Consider the following 15,269-nt stretch of genomic DNA (forward strand, 5'->3'; position numbering starts at 1 on the left):
AATAAACCCCCTATAGGAAAAGAGCAGAAAACTGGGTACAGAGAGGTGACAAGAGGGTGCCCGCCCTGTTACATCTTAATCAAAATGTTTAAACCTCTGTGACACGAAGACTGTTTTGTCATCACTACATCACCTCAGGATTTTCTCACACACTTTTCATATAGTAAAGCATCAAAAGATTCTGGAAAGTGTTGAGGGACAATTGTCAGGAGGACAGCTCTAGGAGCCCCACAACAACAAGAACCAGCAGTCCTGGTTTAAAGGACTTGTGGTTAGATGGATTAAAACCAACATGGCAGGATTTCACTGACTGACTTTCTCTGCTGTCTTCTTTCTTTATAGATGGCGCTACAATCACTGTAGATGAGGTGGAGGGTTTTCTCTGATTACAGAGTCTTTGATCTTTGATGATTTCTCAAATGGAATACGGCGCTTTGATTCATCGTCTTATGTGATAAATTGCGGTTAGAGCCTTGCTGCTTGAAGACATCCTTGTACCTTCTGACAGTTGACTAGACAAGTCTCTGCAGCTCATTTCCACAGCTGCTGATTAATCGTGATGGTAGGCACGGCAGATTCCTCTTGCATCTATTTACTGTGTACTGCACTTTGTGCCTGTAAAACGAGAAGTGTGTCAGATATGAAAAACTAGAACAATGGATTCAAATGAACACAATATTTGAAATGCTCAGCCATGTCTGTGTGGAGTGTGCATGTCTCACAAGTTCCATGTCTCACAAATGTGCCCCTTAGGCTCAGCACATACTCGAAACTGGCCTCATATTAGTGTGTCATTATAGGGTAGGATGCTGGTAAAATAAAGGCTCTGACCCCCTGGGTGCTGAACTGGATAAATGAGATTTGAAAATGAATGGATAAACGCTTAAAGTACCATCACAGTTAGCAAAGGGTAATCACACAAGGGTGGAAAATCTCCCAGGCAAGGGTAACACCATATTGGCTTTCAAAAGACCTGCAGGGATGAGGGGGCCACAACAAAGCAAGAAAGGTCCTGCTCGTGCCAGACAGGGACTGCTAAGGGTCAGTAGCCTGGTGCAATGGCTGGCCTAAAAATCCCCAAAATTGCTGAAACAAAAAAACACTTCATTATAAAACTGTTAGCAACTCCTGTTTAGTTACCTTTAAAATACTCTCCTGGAAATGCTGTTCACTTCTCTCCATGCTTTTCCCATTCTTGTCAATATTTCCGTAGACGTCTTTTATTACTACCTCTTGTGTCTTGCTGAGTATTTCTTCCAGAGTAGCAGAAATACTTCTTCTCTTCTGTCACAGTTGAAAATTTAGGAACAAAATGAAGTTACAGGGATCGAGATTTGGTAAATACTAGGGTTGTGAAGCAGCAGTCATATTGTCATTGGTCAAAATCTCTTTTACTGTCAATACAGTGTGTGCAGGTACTTTGACATTGCGCAAAATCCATCTTTGGTGTGACACTTCTCCAGATGATTTTTTAGTGATACTTCCCCGTTGACTCCTCAGAACTTCAGTTTAATGTTGCTGGTTAACAGTCTTTTCATAAATGCTTTATGAACAAGTCTGTCAATTTAGAAAAATGTGATGATCATCTTCTTGATGTTCATATGTTCAGTATGCTTGTGGAATAAAATTGCTGAAGTTATGTGCACAATTATATAATAAATGGCAGAAATATGCACTTGATTAACTCATCATGACACCATTCAGTGGAGTGATTTACCAGACTGTAGGCATATGGTACTTAGTGGCATACTCAAAAACCGCACCCTGCTCATGTGCTATTGGCTGATTCTGGGAATTTTTGGGTTCTCCCTCACACATGTTCTGGGTCCCCTAGAGTAGCAAACCTTGGCTTTATTTATTGTATGATATTCCCCAGAAAAGGCTACTACAGTATAACTACTATAACTGAAATTCAAGAACCTCTGCCCCACTAGAGCTGATTATTCGGTTTAAGTCATTTGACAACATGTGATTGATAAAATGTTAAAAGACATAATGACACGGGCAGTCATTTGTGTGTGGGGTGGTTGGCAATGGATTATCACTAACTGGTGATGCCAGTGATGAACATAGGGTCTACTAGAGAACGGTAGTCCTGTATGAGTGCTGGGTAGCCTAGAATAGCAATGGGGGGCCTACCAAGGGAGGAAGAGAACTGCCAATCTACACAAATGCATTCCAATGACTCCGACCCCCCATAAATGCTATAGGCAATCCAACATGGGGCATTGATGTTTGACCTTCTAAGAGAGAATGTGGTGCTGGAATGGAATGGCAAGTGGCTTTAAGACCTTCTTACTGTCAGATGGCAGCACATACTGGGAAAGCCTGGAGAGCCAACTTACCAGCTCAAGAGGTGAGTCCAGTGAGTGGACAGCACTTTCTTGTGCCCCCATCTAAAAGGCATAAAGGACTGAGCTATCCTTCTCAAGAAATGAGTAGTTGAGAGACGGCATTGGTGACTTGGACCTTTGGATGGTAGCTGAGGTTCTTTGATTGCAGGGAAACCAGAGACTCTGTAGCCAAAACTGAATGTGTGATGGGGTTTAAAGCCACTTCATTGTTGTGGCTTTTTGAGCCCAAAGGTGAGAAGAAAGTTTGGGGCAAAGGCTTGATATACAAGATATAGGTCATGATTAAAGAGAACATAAGAATATAAGTAATTTGACCAACGAGAGGAGACCATTCAGTCCACCAGGCTCATTTGTTTAGCTAATCAGTAAGCTGTTCCTGTTTCTCATCCAGATACTTCTGAAAGGTTGTCAAGGTTTCTGCTTCGACTACACGTCTTGGTAGTTAGCTCCAGATTCCCACAACTTTTTGTGTAAAGATGTGCTTTCTGGCTTCAGTCCAAAATGCACTCCCCCTTAATTTACTCTGTATATGATTCACTGTTAAGCTGAATGAATTCTGCTGGCTCTACTTTACCAATGGCTTTGAGGAATTTCAATACCTGGATTAGGCCCGACACAGTCTCCTCTGCTCGAGACTAAACAGGTTTAATTCTCTGAGCTTGTCAGAGTAGGACATGTCCTTAAGTCCTGGGATGCATTTGGTTTCATATCCCTACATAGCTTCAAGTGGTGCTATATCTTTCTTGTAGCATGTTGACCAAAACTGTGCACCATACCCCAGATGTGGCCTCACAAGCGTATTATATAGTCTGTGCATAACATTCCATGAATTATATCAAGGGATAGAGAAAGAGAGAATGGAGCTGGGAAGGAGAGTGACTTTCTGTACTAGTTTGGTGTAAACATGAGTGAGCCAACCCACTAGTTAGATGAGGGTTCAAAACCTATATAGTGTGGCAGATGGCTGGGGAACCTACACAGCTGGGATACCTGGAAGGTAGAAGGACCGGGAGAGGGACAATACCTCCCTCAGGACTCAAGAAGGCAGCCTTCCAGATTTGCATGGTGGCCACGAGATCGGAGCTTAGAAGCTCAACCCTGATGGGGCCCATGGTCACCGCCAGGGGGTGCCCGGATAGTCCCGGAGACATGGACTGCAGCACTTCTGCCACACCAGGAAGTGCTACAGGAAGTTCATCAGTGAGCACCTGGAGCACATCCGGGTACATTATAAAAGGGGCTTCACTCCATTCAGAGAGCTGGAGTTGGAAAGCAGAGGACGGAGCTTGCGAGGAGAGGAGAGCAGAGGAGAGGAGAGGCGAGAAGAGGAGAGGGGAGAAGTGGAGGTAGCAGAAGAATAAGAAGAGAGAAGAAACAAAGTAAAGGACTGAGCTGAGTATTGTGGTGATTGGTGCACTGTACTGTGCAGAGAAAAAATTAAATGTGTGTTTGGGAACTTGTGAGTCTGTGTATCTGTACACATCAAGGCCGGTTTCCATCAATAGCTAGGCTCAAGGATGAAGTGGAGCTTTATTTCAGTTCTGTTATTTTTGTATTGTCCACTTTGTGCATCCTTCCATATATTTTCTTAAATATAAAGGCACCAAGTGTCTCCAGTTTGGCCTCATGGGAGTCAGTCTGATTACAGAGGGCTGCCGTAACAGACACCTCCAGTCGCAGCAACGCAAACTAAAAAGATGGAGGGAAGTACAAGCTGCTTCACACCCAAGATACATTAAGGAGGTAGAACCTGAAAGGCCCCAAAATCTCCTCAGGATAAAACAGACATTAAGAGGCCATTAGATGCAAAGGACAAAACAATCTAGAATCACGCCTCCTCCACAGTTGCTTTCAAATGATTCCATCATTTGTCATTGTTTGAAATTCAAGAGGAAATTTGTTACATATTTGTATTCTCTTCACATGTGACAGCGGACAATTGACCAGTCAAAATTAATCTTCTGCCCATGTGGTGCTGTGAAAAATGACTTTTGTGTGTAAGTGTCTACAGCAGACAAAGTGCTGTATGTGATAAATGAACTTGCGTCTTCCTTATATTACCGTTGAGTGATCGTGAGTGTGAAAAATGCTAACAAAAGGAAGATAATTAAAAATGCCACACTGATGCTTTTTCAGGCCTTGCCAAGAGCTTTGTAACATTGTGTTCAAGTTCCAAAAAAAAAAACAGGAGACATGTTTAACTAAATAATCCATGCTGTGGCGGGCGTCCCTTCTACACATGTTCCGGGGGAGCAACCAGGGACTACTCAATACCTCCGCCGGGACGCTTGGTGGCAGCCTCCCTGGCTGACGATAGTGCCTCAGTTTTCCACAGGGCTCCATGGGAGATGGAGTCCTCCACAGCCCGGTTGGGAGCTAGGGTAGCCGCCAGGGGGTGCTGCATGGATTCCACAGCCCAGCTGGACAAATCTACAGACCCACCTGGAAGTGCAATTGGAACCAGGTGGCCAAGCACCTGGAACACTTCCGGTGGGCTATAAAAGGAGCCAGCCACCACCACTCAAGGGCCAGAGTCGGGAGGAGAGGACGAAGCTTCAAGGGAGGAGTGGTGGTGCCAGAACGGCGTGTTTGTGTTACTGGTGATTTATTTTGTGTCTTATTTGGGACTGTGTTGTGGGTGGAGGGATTAAGGGGAAGACGTGCCCTCCAGCTGAAGAAAAATAAACTTTTATGTTGTTTTTATACGTGCCTCTGTGTCAGTCTGTGCCGGGTCGGGCGCTATATAGCACTATTGTTACAATGCTTATACTCAGTTCACATCAAATGTACATTTTCTTGTAAAGCTCTGACTTATTTTATGATATTCCCCACAACAGAGGAAGGCTTACTTCTGAAAGTGAAATTTGAGCACTGCCACACCACTTGAGTTCACTTTTCAGTTAAGGTTGTGGGATAACATGAGTTTCATAAAATGTGAACAAACTGTTCACATAAGACCAGCAATGGTGTATGGGACTGAGACATGGGCAGGAAAGGGAGTGCAGGAGAAGAAGTTAGATGTGGCAGAAATGAGAATGTTGAGATGGATGCGTGGAGTTACAAAAAAGGACAGAATATGGAATAAGACAATCAGAGGTACAACAAAAGTGGGAGAGATGTCTAAGAAAGTACAGAAAAGTAGGTTGAAGTGGTATGGATATGTGATGAGGGGAGACAATAAATATGTGGACTAAATAGAGACATGGGATATGGAAGTACAGGGGATGATAGATTTAGGAAGGCCGCAGTTGAGGTGGATGAATGAAGTAAAAGAAGACTGAGGAGGAGGTGCAGGACTGAGCTCTTTGGAGAAGGTTGTTCAACCACATTGACCCCACATAGAAGTTGGATATGATGAAGAGTAAGAAGAAGAAGAAGGCTGTTAATTTTTATGAGAAATTCAAACCAGATGTGTTTTTGTCACTTGTTTGGTCTTGGAGCACCATACACTACCCTGGATGGAAATGAATTGAGACTGACCCCCAGCTGCCTCATAACTGATGGACCCCTGACAAAATGTTTCAGATGAACTTAAGGGCAGTCCACAACTTTGGAAGGGATGTTGTCTACAATTTCCATCCTCCTCCAGTTGTGACCATCAGGATTTTCCACATAAGCCCTGATAAGGCACTTTATTTAAGCCTCACTGTGACATGATATGTCACAGAGTCTTTCATGTACTGTATATACTCATGTATAAGTTGGGTCTTGAAACCCAAAAAAATCGTTCATAAAATCAGACCTGACTTATACGCCCGTTCAAAAATGCGACACTAAATTTTTTTTTTTTTTTACATCTTCTTGCCTCCTCCAATCTCGCATCAGTTTCTCAGATGCATCAAACATTTTTGAAGTAGTGCAGTTATCAATTTCTTTCTCTCCTTCAAAAAGGTTTAATTTAAAACCAGATTCATATTTTCTTCTGATCGAACGCTCCATCGTAGATAAGGGATGCTCTTACGATAAAGTGCACGAGGGTGTGAGATACAAAAAACACAAAACAGTGCAAACGTCACTTCAGAATAGTTTGTGTATTACTGTGTGGTCACGTAGGCACGATAGAGAGAGAGAGAGAGAGATGTTAGGAGCACACGCTGATGCAGCGCACTGCCCACCCACATAGAAAAAAAAGGCTGTGTGCTCCGTGGTTAATCTCTCAGGTGGGCGTTAGCATATCATAATCTCTTGAACCAATAGCATGAGTTTTCCGCATTCGACTTATACGACCGACTTTATAAAATACCGGAAATTATATAGTAAAATCAAGTCCCGACTTATCCGAGGGAGAACTTATCTGCGAGTATATACGGTATGTAGAATAATTGATCGATCATTATAAATACTTAAGTTCTTTTCCAATGGTTTTACCAGTGCTGTTGGTGGGTTGCACACAAGTGCCCACGTAGGAATCTCCATGTTAATTGTTAGGTACTTGTCCAACGACAGTTGTAGTAGGTATAGTTAACCCTGTTATAAAAGAAAAAAGGAGTGAAGAGAAAAAAGGGAGAATGGAAGGGAAAAAATAACAAGTCGGCTTTGGTGCATCAAGAAGTCTGGAGTGATGGATGGCAATGCATAGAAAGCAGAGAAGTCACACCGAGGTAAGAACTGATGAATGAAGCATTGGTCAAGTCTGCTGTGTAACAGATCAGGTAGCAGAGGAGAATGGAGGTAACATCTGGAGAGAGCTCCGTGCAAAGGTGTCCAGTGCCGAATCAGTAACGGAGTGGAGTGCTGAAGAAGAAATGGAAAGTTACTGGGGGGCTTTATCAAGATTAGGACAATGTGGTACACAATATGGGTTGGTTACTGAGGTCTTTGCTGGGATTAATTGTGAGAATCCAGACCAGAGAATGACTTTTGGAACTGACTGTGTTTTGATTCCTGGAATGCCTATTTTTTCAACTATTATTTAAATCTATTTTTTGGACTTTGTGATAGACGCTTTAATTGAAGATTATTTATTTACTGGATGCACTTGGGCAGATTATTCTTATTGGATAAATACTGATTTAGTGTTTGCGCCTTTACAGTCATGTCGGTCTCCCCTCTTGCTACTGATCCATCTCGATTACAAGATGCCCCCCATAGAGTCAGGTGCCCTTGAACGCAGATATGTGGTATTATATTATCACAGAGTCATTCCTGTTTGTAGAATAATTTATTTATCTTTTAAATGATTAAACCCTTTCATGGCAGCTTAACCAGTGGCAGTACAGTTGGCAGATTTCATGCACATGTGAGAACTGGAGACCCCACTGTTAGGGGCTGGGTAATTGCTTAGTGCCATTTTCGTATTTGGCTGACAGCTTTACCTAAGGTGACTTACAACATTTATGATACAACTGGTTGCATTTCCTTTGTTTTTCCAGCTGGAGCACAGGCAGGTCATGTGTCTTGCTCAGGGTCACACAGTGACAGTAGCAGGATTTGAACCCACAACATCAAGGTTTGAAGTTCACAGCCATAACCACTCCACCACACTGCCTGCCACACAGTACCAGCTGTAGCAGGGGTGGTTAATCACATTATAAAAATGTAAAGGAAAAAAGGTGTGATAAGGAAAAAAGGGAGAATGGAAGAAAAAATAAAACAAGTCGGCCAGATAGAGTGAGAAAAAAGTCTGCAGTCAGGTGGCAAGTTTACTGAGCAGTGCGCAGAGAGCAGGGGCCCTGCACCGAGGTGGAGAATCGATGAATCAAGCATTAGTCAGATCTGCTGAGTGATGGATCATCTAGCAGAGGAGACCGGAGGTAACATTTGAAGAGAGTTGTGTATAAAGGCCGTCTGAAGCAGGAATGGAAAGTTACTGGGGGCTTCGTCAGGATTTGGACAATGCAGTAATGAAGCCGCTTACACTGGGCAGGTTACTGAGGTCTTCACTGGGATTACCTGTGGGAATGCTTACCAGAGAATGACTTTTACGGCTGACCGTATTTTGATTCCTTGAATGCCCTTTTTTTAAATTGTTGTTTTAATCTATTGAACTTTGAGGGACACGTTTTATTGAAGATTATTTACTTAAAGGAAATTTCTGGGTATTTTTTTTCTGTTCACTCTGGACATTGGACTGTCACTTAATAACAATTCAATATTTTAATAGTTTCTCTTAATTATATATCTATCTTATGTAAGTTTGCATTATTTGTTAATCTCTTGTAAACTATTTTTTCATTATTACCTTATCTAAATTTATTTTGTTTTTGCGCTCACATGTAACTATTTTTTTAATAATAATAATAATAATTAATTTTGACATCTTGTACAGCACTTTGAGCCTTTGTATGAAAATGTGCTACAGAAACAAGTGTTATTTGAACTTACTGAATAAACACCAATTCGATGTTTGCACCTTCACAGTCCTGTCTCTCTCCTCAAATGCTACTGGTCCATCTCAGTTGCAATCTACTGGAGATGCCTCACTGGAGACAGGAGCCCATTTGTGTGCAGGCATTGGGGCATCACACTCATAAACTGTTAATATAAACTACAAACTAATATAAAAATAAACGCTACAAGATGGCAACAAAATGATATCACTGAAATACAGATAAAAATAATACAATAATTGTAAAACAAAAATGAAACATCTGTATGCTTTCCCGACCACTACACCCCATCTCCCATGAATCCTCAGCTCTCTATGTTCTCTTCTGACTATGAGCTGCAGGCTTGTTTGCTACATACTAAAATGGGATTTGTGAAGGGGTGACCAGCCTGCGTTGTTGCTTAATCTAAAAGACACTACCTACAAAGTAATTTCATAGGAGATATCTCACACACATTGATGGTGAGTCTCTTGCACAGACTATATTTAGGGTACATACACAGTGTAATGGAAACGTGGATTAGGAATTTGTCATTTTTCACATACCCTTACTTACTCTCCAGAAAGTTTTTTGGGTCAGAGCGTAGGGACAGGTACTTGTACAGCACCACTGGAGCAATTGCAGGATAAGGGCCTTGCTCAAGGGCTCAATGGAGTAGCATTCCTTCTGTCACTGCCGGGATTTGAACCAGCCCAGATCCTTTAGGCACAGTGCCAGAAGATATTTAAATAAATAAATACATAAATAGTTTTATATATATTTATATATATATTGTGATTGATGGCCGGCTAAATATTCCGGCCCACCCCTCCAGGCCGCTAGGTGGAGCTCTCCCAACAGCATGGAGGTTCCCCAAATTCCAGCAGGGCCTCATGGACCTTGTAGTTTGTATGCGCAGCCCTGCTGGATACCATGGGGGCCACCGGGAGTCGCTGTAGGGAGGCTGTCAGACTGTTATGTGCCCAATAACCTGGAAGTACATCCTGGTCACATGAACAGGAGAAATGATGTACTTCCAGGTTGAAGAAAAGGACTTTGACTCTGACCCGGAAGTAATGAGGACTTGTGGATTGTTGGACAGGAACCACTTTCGGGTCAGGGGGTATAAAAGGACTGTGGGAAAGGCCAGACACTGAGCTGAGCTAGGAGGAAGGGTGGCGAAGTGTCTGGGAGAGGAGGATTGGTATTTGTAGAGAGTTGATTATTGTATGTGTAAATAAATAAGTCTTGGACTTTTAACTGGTGTTTGGCGTGGTACCTGAGGGTTCAAGAGGTTGATAACAGCCTCTACTGCGTACAATATATATATATATATATATATATATATATATATATATATATATATATATATATATATATATATATATATTTATATATGTATATATATTGTGGCACCCGGCAGGGTTTGTCGCCCGGCCGGGATGCCCAGGAGGAGCGAAGGAGGGCTTGTGCCTCCTCCAGGACACGAGGGGGCTTCCTCCCTGGATGCCTTGGGGGCCACGGATACAGAGCATGGAAGCTCAACCCTGTAGGGGCCCGTGGTCACCGCCAGGGGGTGCCCCGATGCTTTGGGAGCCCTGGACCTCAGTACTTCCGCCACACCCGGAAGTACTGGGGGGAAGAGTATTGAGGACACCCGGAGGACTTCTGGATATGCCGACAGAGCTTCCGCCACACATGAGTGTGGCTACAGAAGCCTTCAGGATACACCTGGAGTCCTTCCGGGGTGAATTAAAGGGGCCGCCTCCCTCCAGTCAGGGGCAAGAGTCGGGTGGAAGAGGACGAAGCTTGGTGAAGAGGAGTGGAGGCGGACCAGAGACTGAGAGAAGGCATTGTGCGTGTGGCCAAGGACTTGAGGGGTGATTGGTGCTGTGGCACTGGGTTTGTGCTCACGATAAGTGTAAATAGTAGTTGTGAATAAACGTGTGTGGTTTAAACATCATGTCTACCTGTCTGTGTCCGGGCTGTTCCCCACAATGGCATCCCAGATGGGACTCTCTGCCTGGTACAAGGCAGGGACCCCAAACAAAAAATTTTGTGGGCAGTCCGGAGCAGCAGGTTAGCCCACACACGCGCCGCGGGAGCGGCGCATGCACATCCCCACGAGAGCGATTCACCTCATGGCCCGCCACCGGTTCATTAAATGGCCGTATTCCCCTGGTGCGGGGTGAAGATCAAAGACGTTGCCGGAGTGCAGCAGACTCCAGCAGGCACACTGTCGCTAAGGACGTCCGAGGCAGCAGTGCGACGAGGACGGCGACACGGAGGGACGAGACCCGGGGGGTGAGTGCCCTGCCTAATGGCGATTGGCCCCGTGGGGGCAAGCTTACCTTTTGTGTTGCAGGCAGGGATTGCCTGGGTCTGCGTCAGTATCAGAGAGGTGCTGTGCCTCAGGCTGTCATTGGCGCCGAAGCGGCAGCATGCTGTGCCACGAGAAAGGAGTCGCTGCAGCTCGATAAGCAGCAGCGGCTGCTAGATACCAGGAAGGTACGTTGTCGCACCAGGAAACAAGGAAACAGAGCCAAAATGGCCGTGGACCGGCAGTCCCTCCCCATGACAGGCGCGGGATTGGACGGTGTGTCATGTGAGCCCGCCGATGATTGGATGGAGGCGGGCCCAAGGAGTGTCAATCCCAGGCTGAGGAAGGACCCGACGGGGCCTGTAGGAAGGCCCCTCAGAGAGCAGCCGGCGGATATGCCTGACAAAAAGGTAGGGCAACTGCCGACTGAGTCTCTATGCTTGCCAGCGGCTCTGCGTGAGCTGGAGGAATGCCTGCAGCCCGCAGAGTCGCTTTTACAGGTGGTGCGCGTCCTCCGGAGAGGATTGAAGGAGCTGGAGGTGAAGGCGGCCGTGTCCGTGATGACGCTGCGACAGTGGGCAGATCGGCGTGGCGCTGGAGTCTTCAGCCGGAGGGACGCGACGGGGAAGGTGAGTGAGACCGACCCTGTAAAGAGAAAGGGAGATCCCACCGATGGGGACCGTGATGTAAGTGATCGGAACCATGTCGGTGGGTCTCCGACAGCAGATGCGGCGGGGCAGGCTGCTTGCGAGGTGAGGGGAGAAACAGTGAGAAGGCAGAGCGGACAGGGGCTGATGAGTGCCCTGGGTCCTAGCGCCCGATGCCCCGAACCCGCGGCAGTCTCTTGTCGCTCTGCATGGACGCCGACGGGAATGGGGCTGCGTGTTTGTCATGCGCAGACTCAAACCGTCAGGGCGTCCAAGAGGGAAAGGAGGGATCGAGGGCTGTGTGCCAATTCCTCCAACAGGAAGGGACGTGCAGCTGGGTGCGCGCGTCCAGTGAAGGGCCACTCCCCAGAGCCGGTGGAAGGGAGAGAAAAGCAGGCGGTCCCGTCAGCTGGAGGGACATGCAACCTGCGGAGGAGGTTCCGAATAGGCAAGTTCCGGGGTCCTTGTAAAAGGGGGGAGCGCTGCCAGTGCGCGGCACAGAGGGACACCAGGGAAGGGTGTCCAGGCAGCGGCTCTGCCCCTGTGTTTCTGTCTGTTACAGGACTGGGCCCGGGACGAGCAGTAGGACCTGCTTCATGGGAAGCCGACCCTCATCGGACGGACTGCCTGGCAGGACGACATTTCGCTGGCGATGGGGCAGCCTCACGACCAGCGGAGGCTGCGGAGGCACGAGCGGCGCAGAACAGAGGGGCACAACGGCCTCGGAGAGGGTGCCGAAAAAGAGAGTTCCAGGGTGCCGGAATGGACCCTGGACAAGTAGTAGGACCCACTTCGGGGTTGAACCGCCCTAACGGGGTGTGATGGGAGGGAGAAGCATGATGTCAGGAGTAGGTAAGGAGTCTACCTCTTGCCACGTTTTGGAGTGTACCTTACCTCCGCTTAGCTAGCGATAACTTTTTGTTTATTGACTTTTAAAGTTTGTCCTGTTTTACTACTATGCGGGCAGAGCCGCGGAGGACGGCTAGTATATATACTAGTATATATGCTATATATCCTACATACGTCCTCTCAGTTGTGAGAAGCAGATCACAGGCATGCAAGGGGTACACCTGATGAGCCCCAAATAGGGCAAAACACGTGTCATTTACTCTTTGTATTGTTTGGCAGGTACTATATTTTATATATATAGTATATATATATTTATGTATACATACACACACTATGGTCTGCACACATGCCAGAATGACTAAAAAGAAACAACATTTTCATCTTGGCAGTCCCAGTGCCAGTGCTTAATGATTTGTTGGCTGAAAATCCTCAGTGTTAGTGTGTCAGAGAGAGGATGTACAGCATTGTTCATAATGACACTCAGTTTTTTTTTCATTCTCTCATTTTCTATGACCGCCAGGGGGTTCAAAGTGTATCCTATAACTGAGCTTGACCATTTAATCAGCTTGTTGACTTAGTGGGCCTCTCTTAAAGTGATGTTACCAGCCAGTACACCACAGAGTAGAAAATCGCACTGACCATATGGAGTTGTAAAAGATGTGAAGGATTACACTTTCCACATTAAAGGAACACAGTCTTCCAAGAAAAAAAGAGTTTACTCTGCCCTTTCTCCTATAGATTCTGCGTGTTATGAGACCAGCCCAAGCTGTCAATACTTGTAAGAGTGTACCACCTCAGTATCCACTTCTTGAATAGTGAACGGACACAGAGACTATTTGTTGTGGTAAAAGTCAATAACCATTTCCTTGGTTTTTCTAATATTAAGATGCAGATAATTCTCTTTGCAGCATAAAACAAACTCCTCTAGCTGACTCCTATACTGTGTCCCTTCCCACTTATCAATACACCCCATAAGTGTAGAATCATCTAAGAATTTCTGTAAGTGACATGACCTGATGCTATATTTAAATACTGTATAAGTAACTGGCACGTCTTAAGGCCATACCACATTTGATGATTTTTCCAGCGATTTTCAGTTGTTCCCTTCATTTACATAATCTTAGCAAGTAGGACGCTCCTGTGAAGAATAGTCACGTAATCTGACATATCCAGCGACTTGTTCCAAGAAGTCTGTGAATCAATTTTTTAGTTAGTTGCAGTGGTGCATGACAGCTGGCAAACAATGAATTCCCATCTGGAAGTGCAATGTATTGAATGCAGTGACAAGGAAAAAGGAACATGGGTGTTTTAGACTTCACAATCAGAAGAGATGCCTGTCTGTCTTGTATGTACAATGACAGAATGGCAAAAAGAAGAAAAAAAAAGGGTTGAGATTGCATATGAACTCACTGCACCTGCTGACCCTTCGTACAGCACCAGCTCCATCAGGCAGCATACCATTGACTGCCAGAAAAAGGGGCCAGCACAACTGTGCTGGCAAGTCATCACGTGGTCGTTACATTTGACATGCCCAATGATTTTCAGGTTGTGTAAAGTGACACAGCTCAGTGAAAAGATTAGCAAATGCAGTAATCAAGTCTGACGTACCAAATGACTAGAAGTTTTGTAATATGACACAAACTTTAGGGATCCTGAAGGAAACAAACTTCAGCAAAGATTGAGACCAGCACCGGTTTCAGACTGTGAGGGAGCAGCTCTAGTCATGGTGTGCCAGCTAACTCATAAAAATACATTCTGAAAAAAATGTGTTATATCTGACTATGAATTTATTTCAAAATATGCGGTACTAACTATTGCTGTTTTAAAGCAGCGTAATATCCATCCATTACTCTATTTCTGATCTTATGTGCTTGCTCCAATATTGGATTGGCTGGAAATCAGGGACCATTCCAGTCCATCAAAGGGCTCACTGACACACCCACAAACTGACAATGGGCTAATGGAGAGCAAGCAATCAACCTCAAGAACCTGAGACCAAAGTTGGGAAAACTGGGGAGAACATGCACATTCTGCACAGTGGACTGACACCTGGAGCTGTGAGGCAACTTCTACACCATCACTGCAAAAATATATATTTTAAATATGTATCTTTTGAATAATTTCCAGAATATATCCATCCCATTTGGTGCAGTGGGATTTCAAAATCTTGTCATGGTTGAACATGTCTACTATATGAGAACATGTGACATGGAAGTCACAATAAAATACAAAATAAAGTGCACAGACTGGAAATATGCTTGGTAAACTGGATATTAACTATATTTTAGGCATACTTGAGGAAAATGCATCATTGAGGAATATATTTCATATTATTGATGTACGATTACACCTCTTTCCTGCAATATCCCCCAATATGCTCTATTTCATTTTCTCACGGGACCACTGACACCTCTGCTTGCAATGACTCTTTCAAGATTCTTCAGCGCGCACATCTAATATTTCCTTTATTATTGTACAGACAAAAGAAAGAAAGATTCAGTTTAATGGGAATTTATCACCTTGAGCGCTGGCTACTGTGTGGCTGTGATCAGCTTGTTTTTGAGCAAGAAAACTGAAAAATCGATGGGCAGATTCTGAGATACTGTACTATGTTGTGTTACTGCAGATGTGTGGAAGGCATTAATAATTTAATCAGGCTGTAACAACATTATCGGGTCAGCCATTACCTTCAGGTTACACAGTTGGAGCGGGGCACGATTAGATTACTAAAGATTCCACGTTAACATTTGCTCAGATCTCCTCTCACCTTTCATCCAGCCAGCTTGTAGCA

Source organism: Erpetoichthys calabaricus, chromosome 2, assembly GCF_900747795.2.
Source record: "Erpetoichthys calabaricus chromosome 2, fErpCal1.3, whole genome shotgun sequence".
Lineage (NCBI taxonomy): Eukaryota > Metazoa > Chordata > Cladistia > Polypteriformes > Polypteridae > Erpetoichthys > Erpetoichthys calabaricus.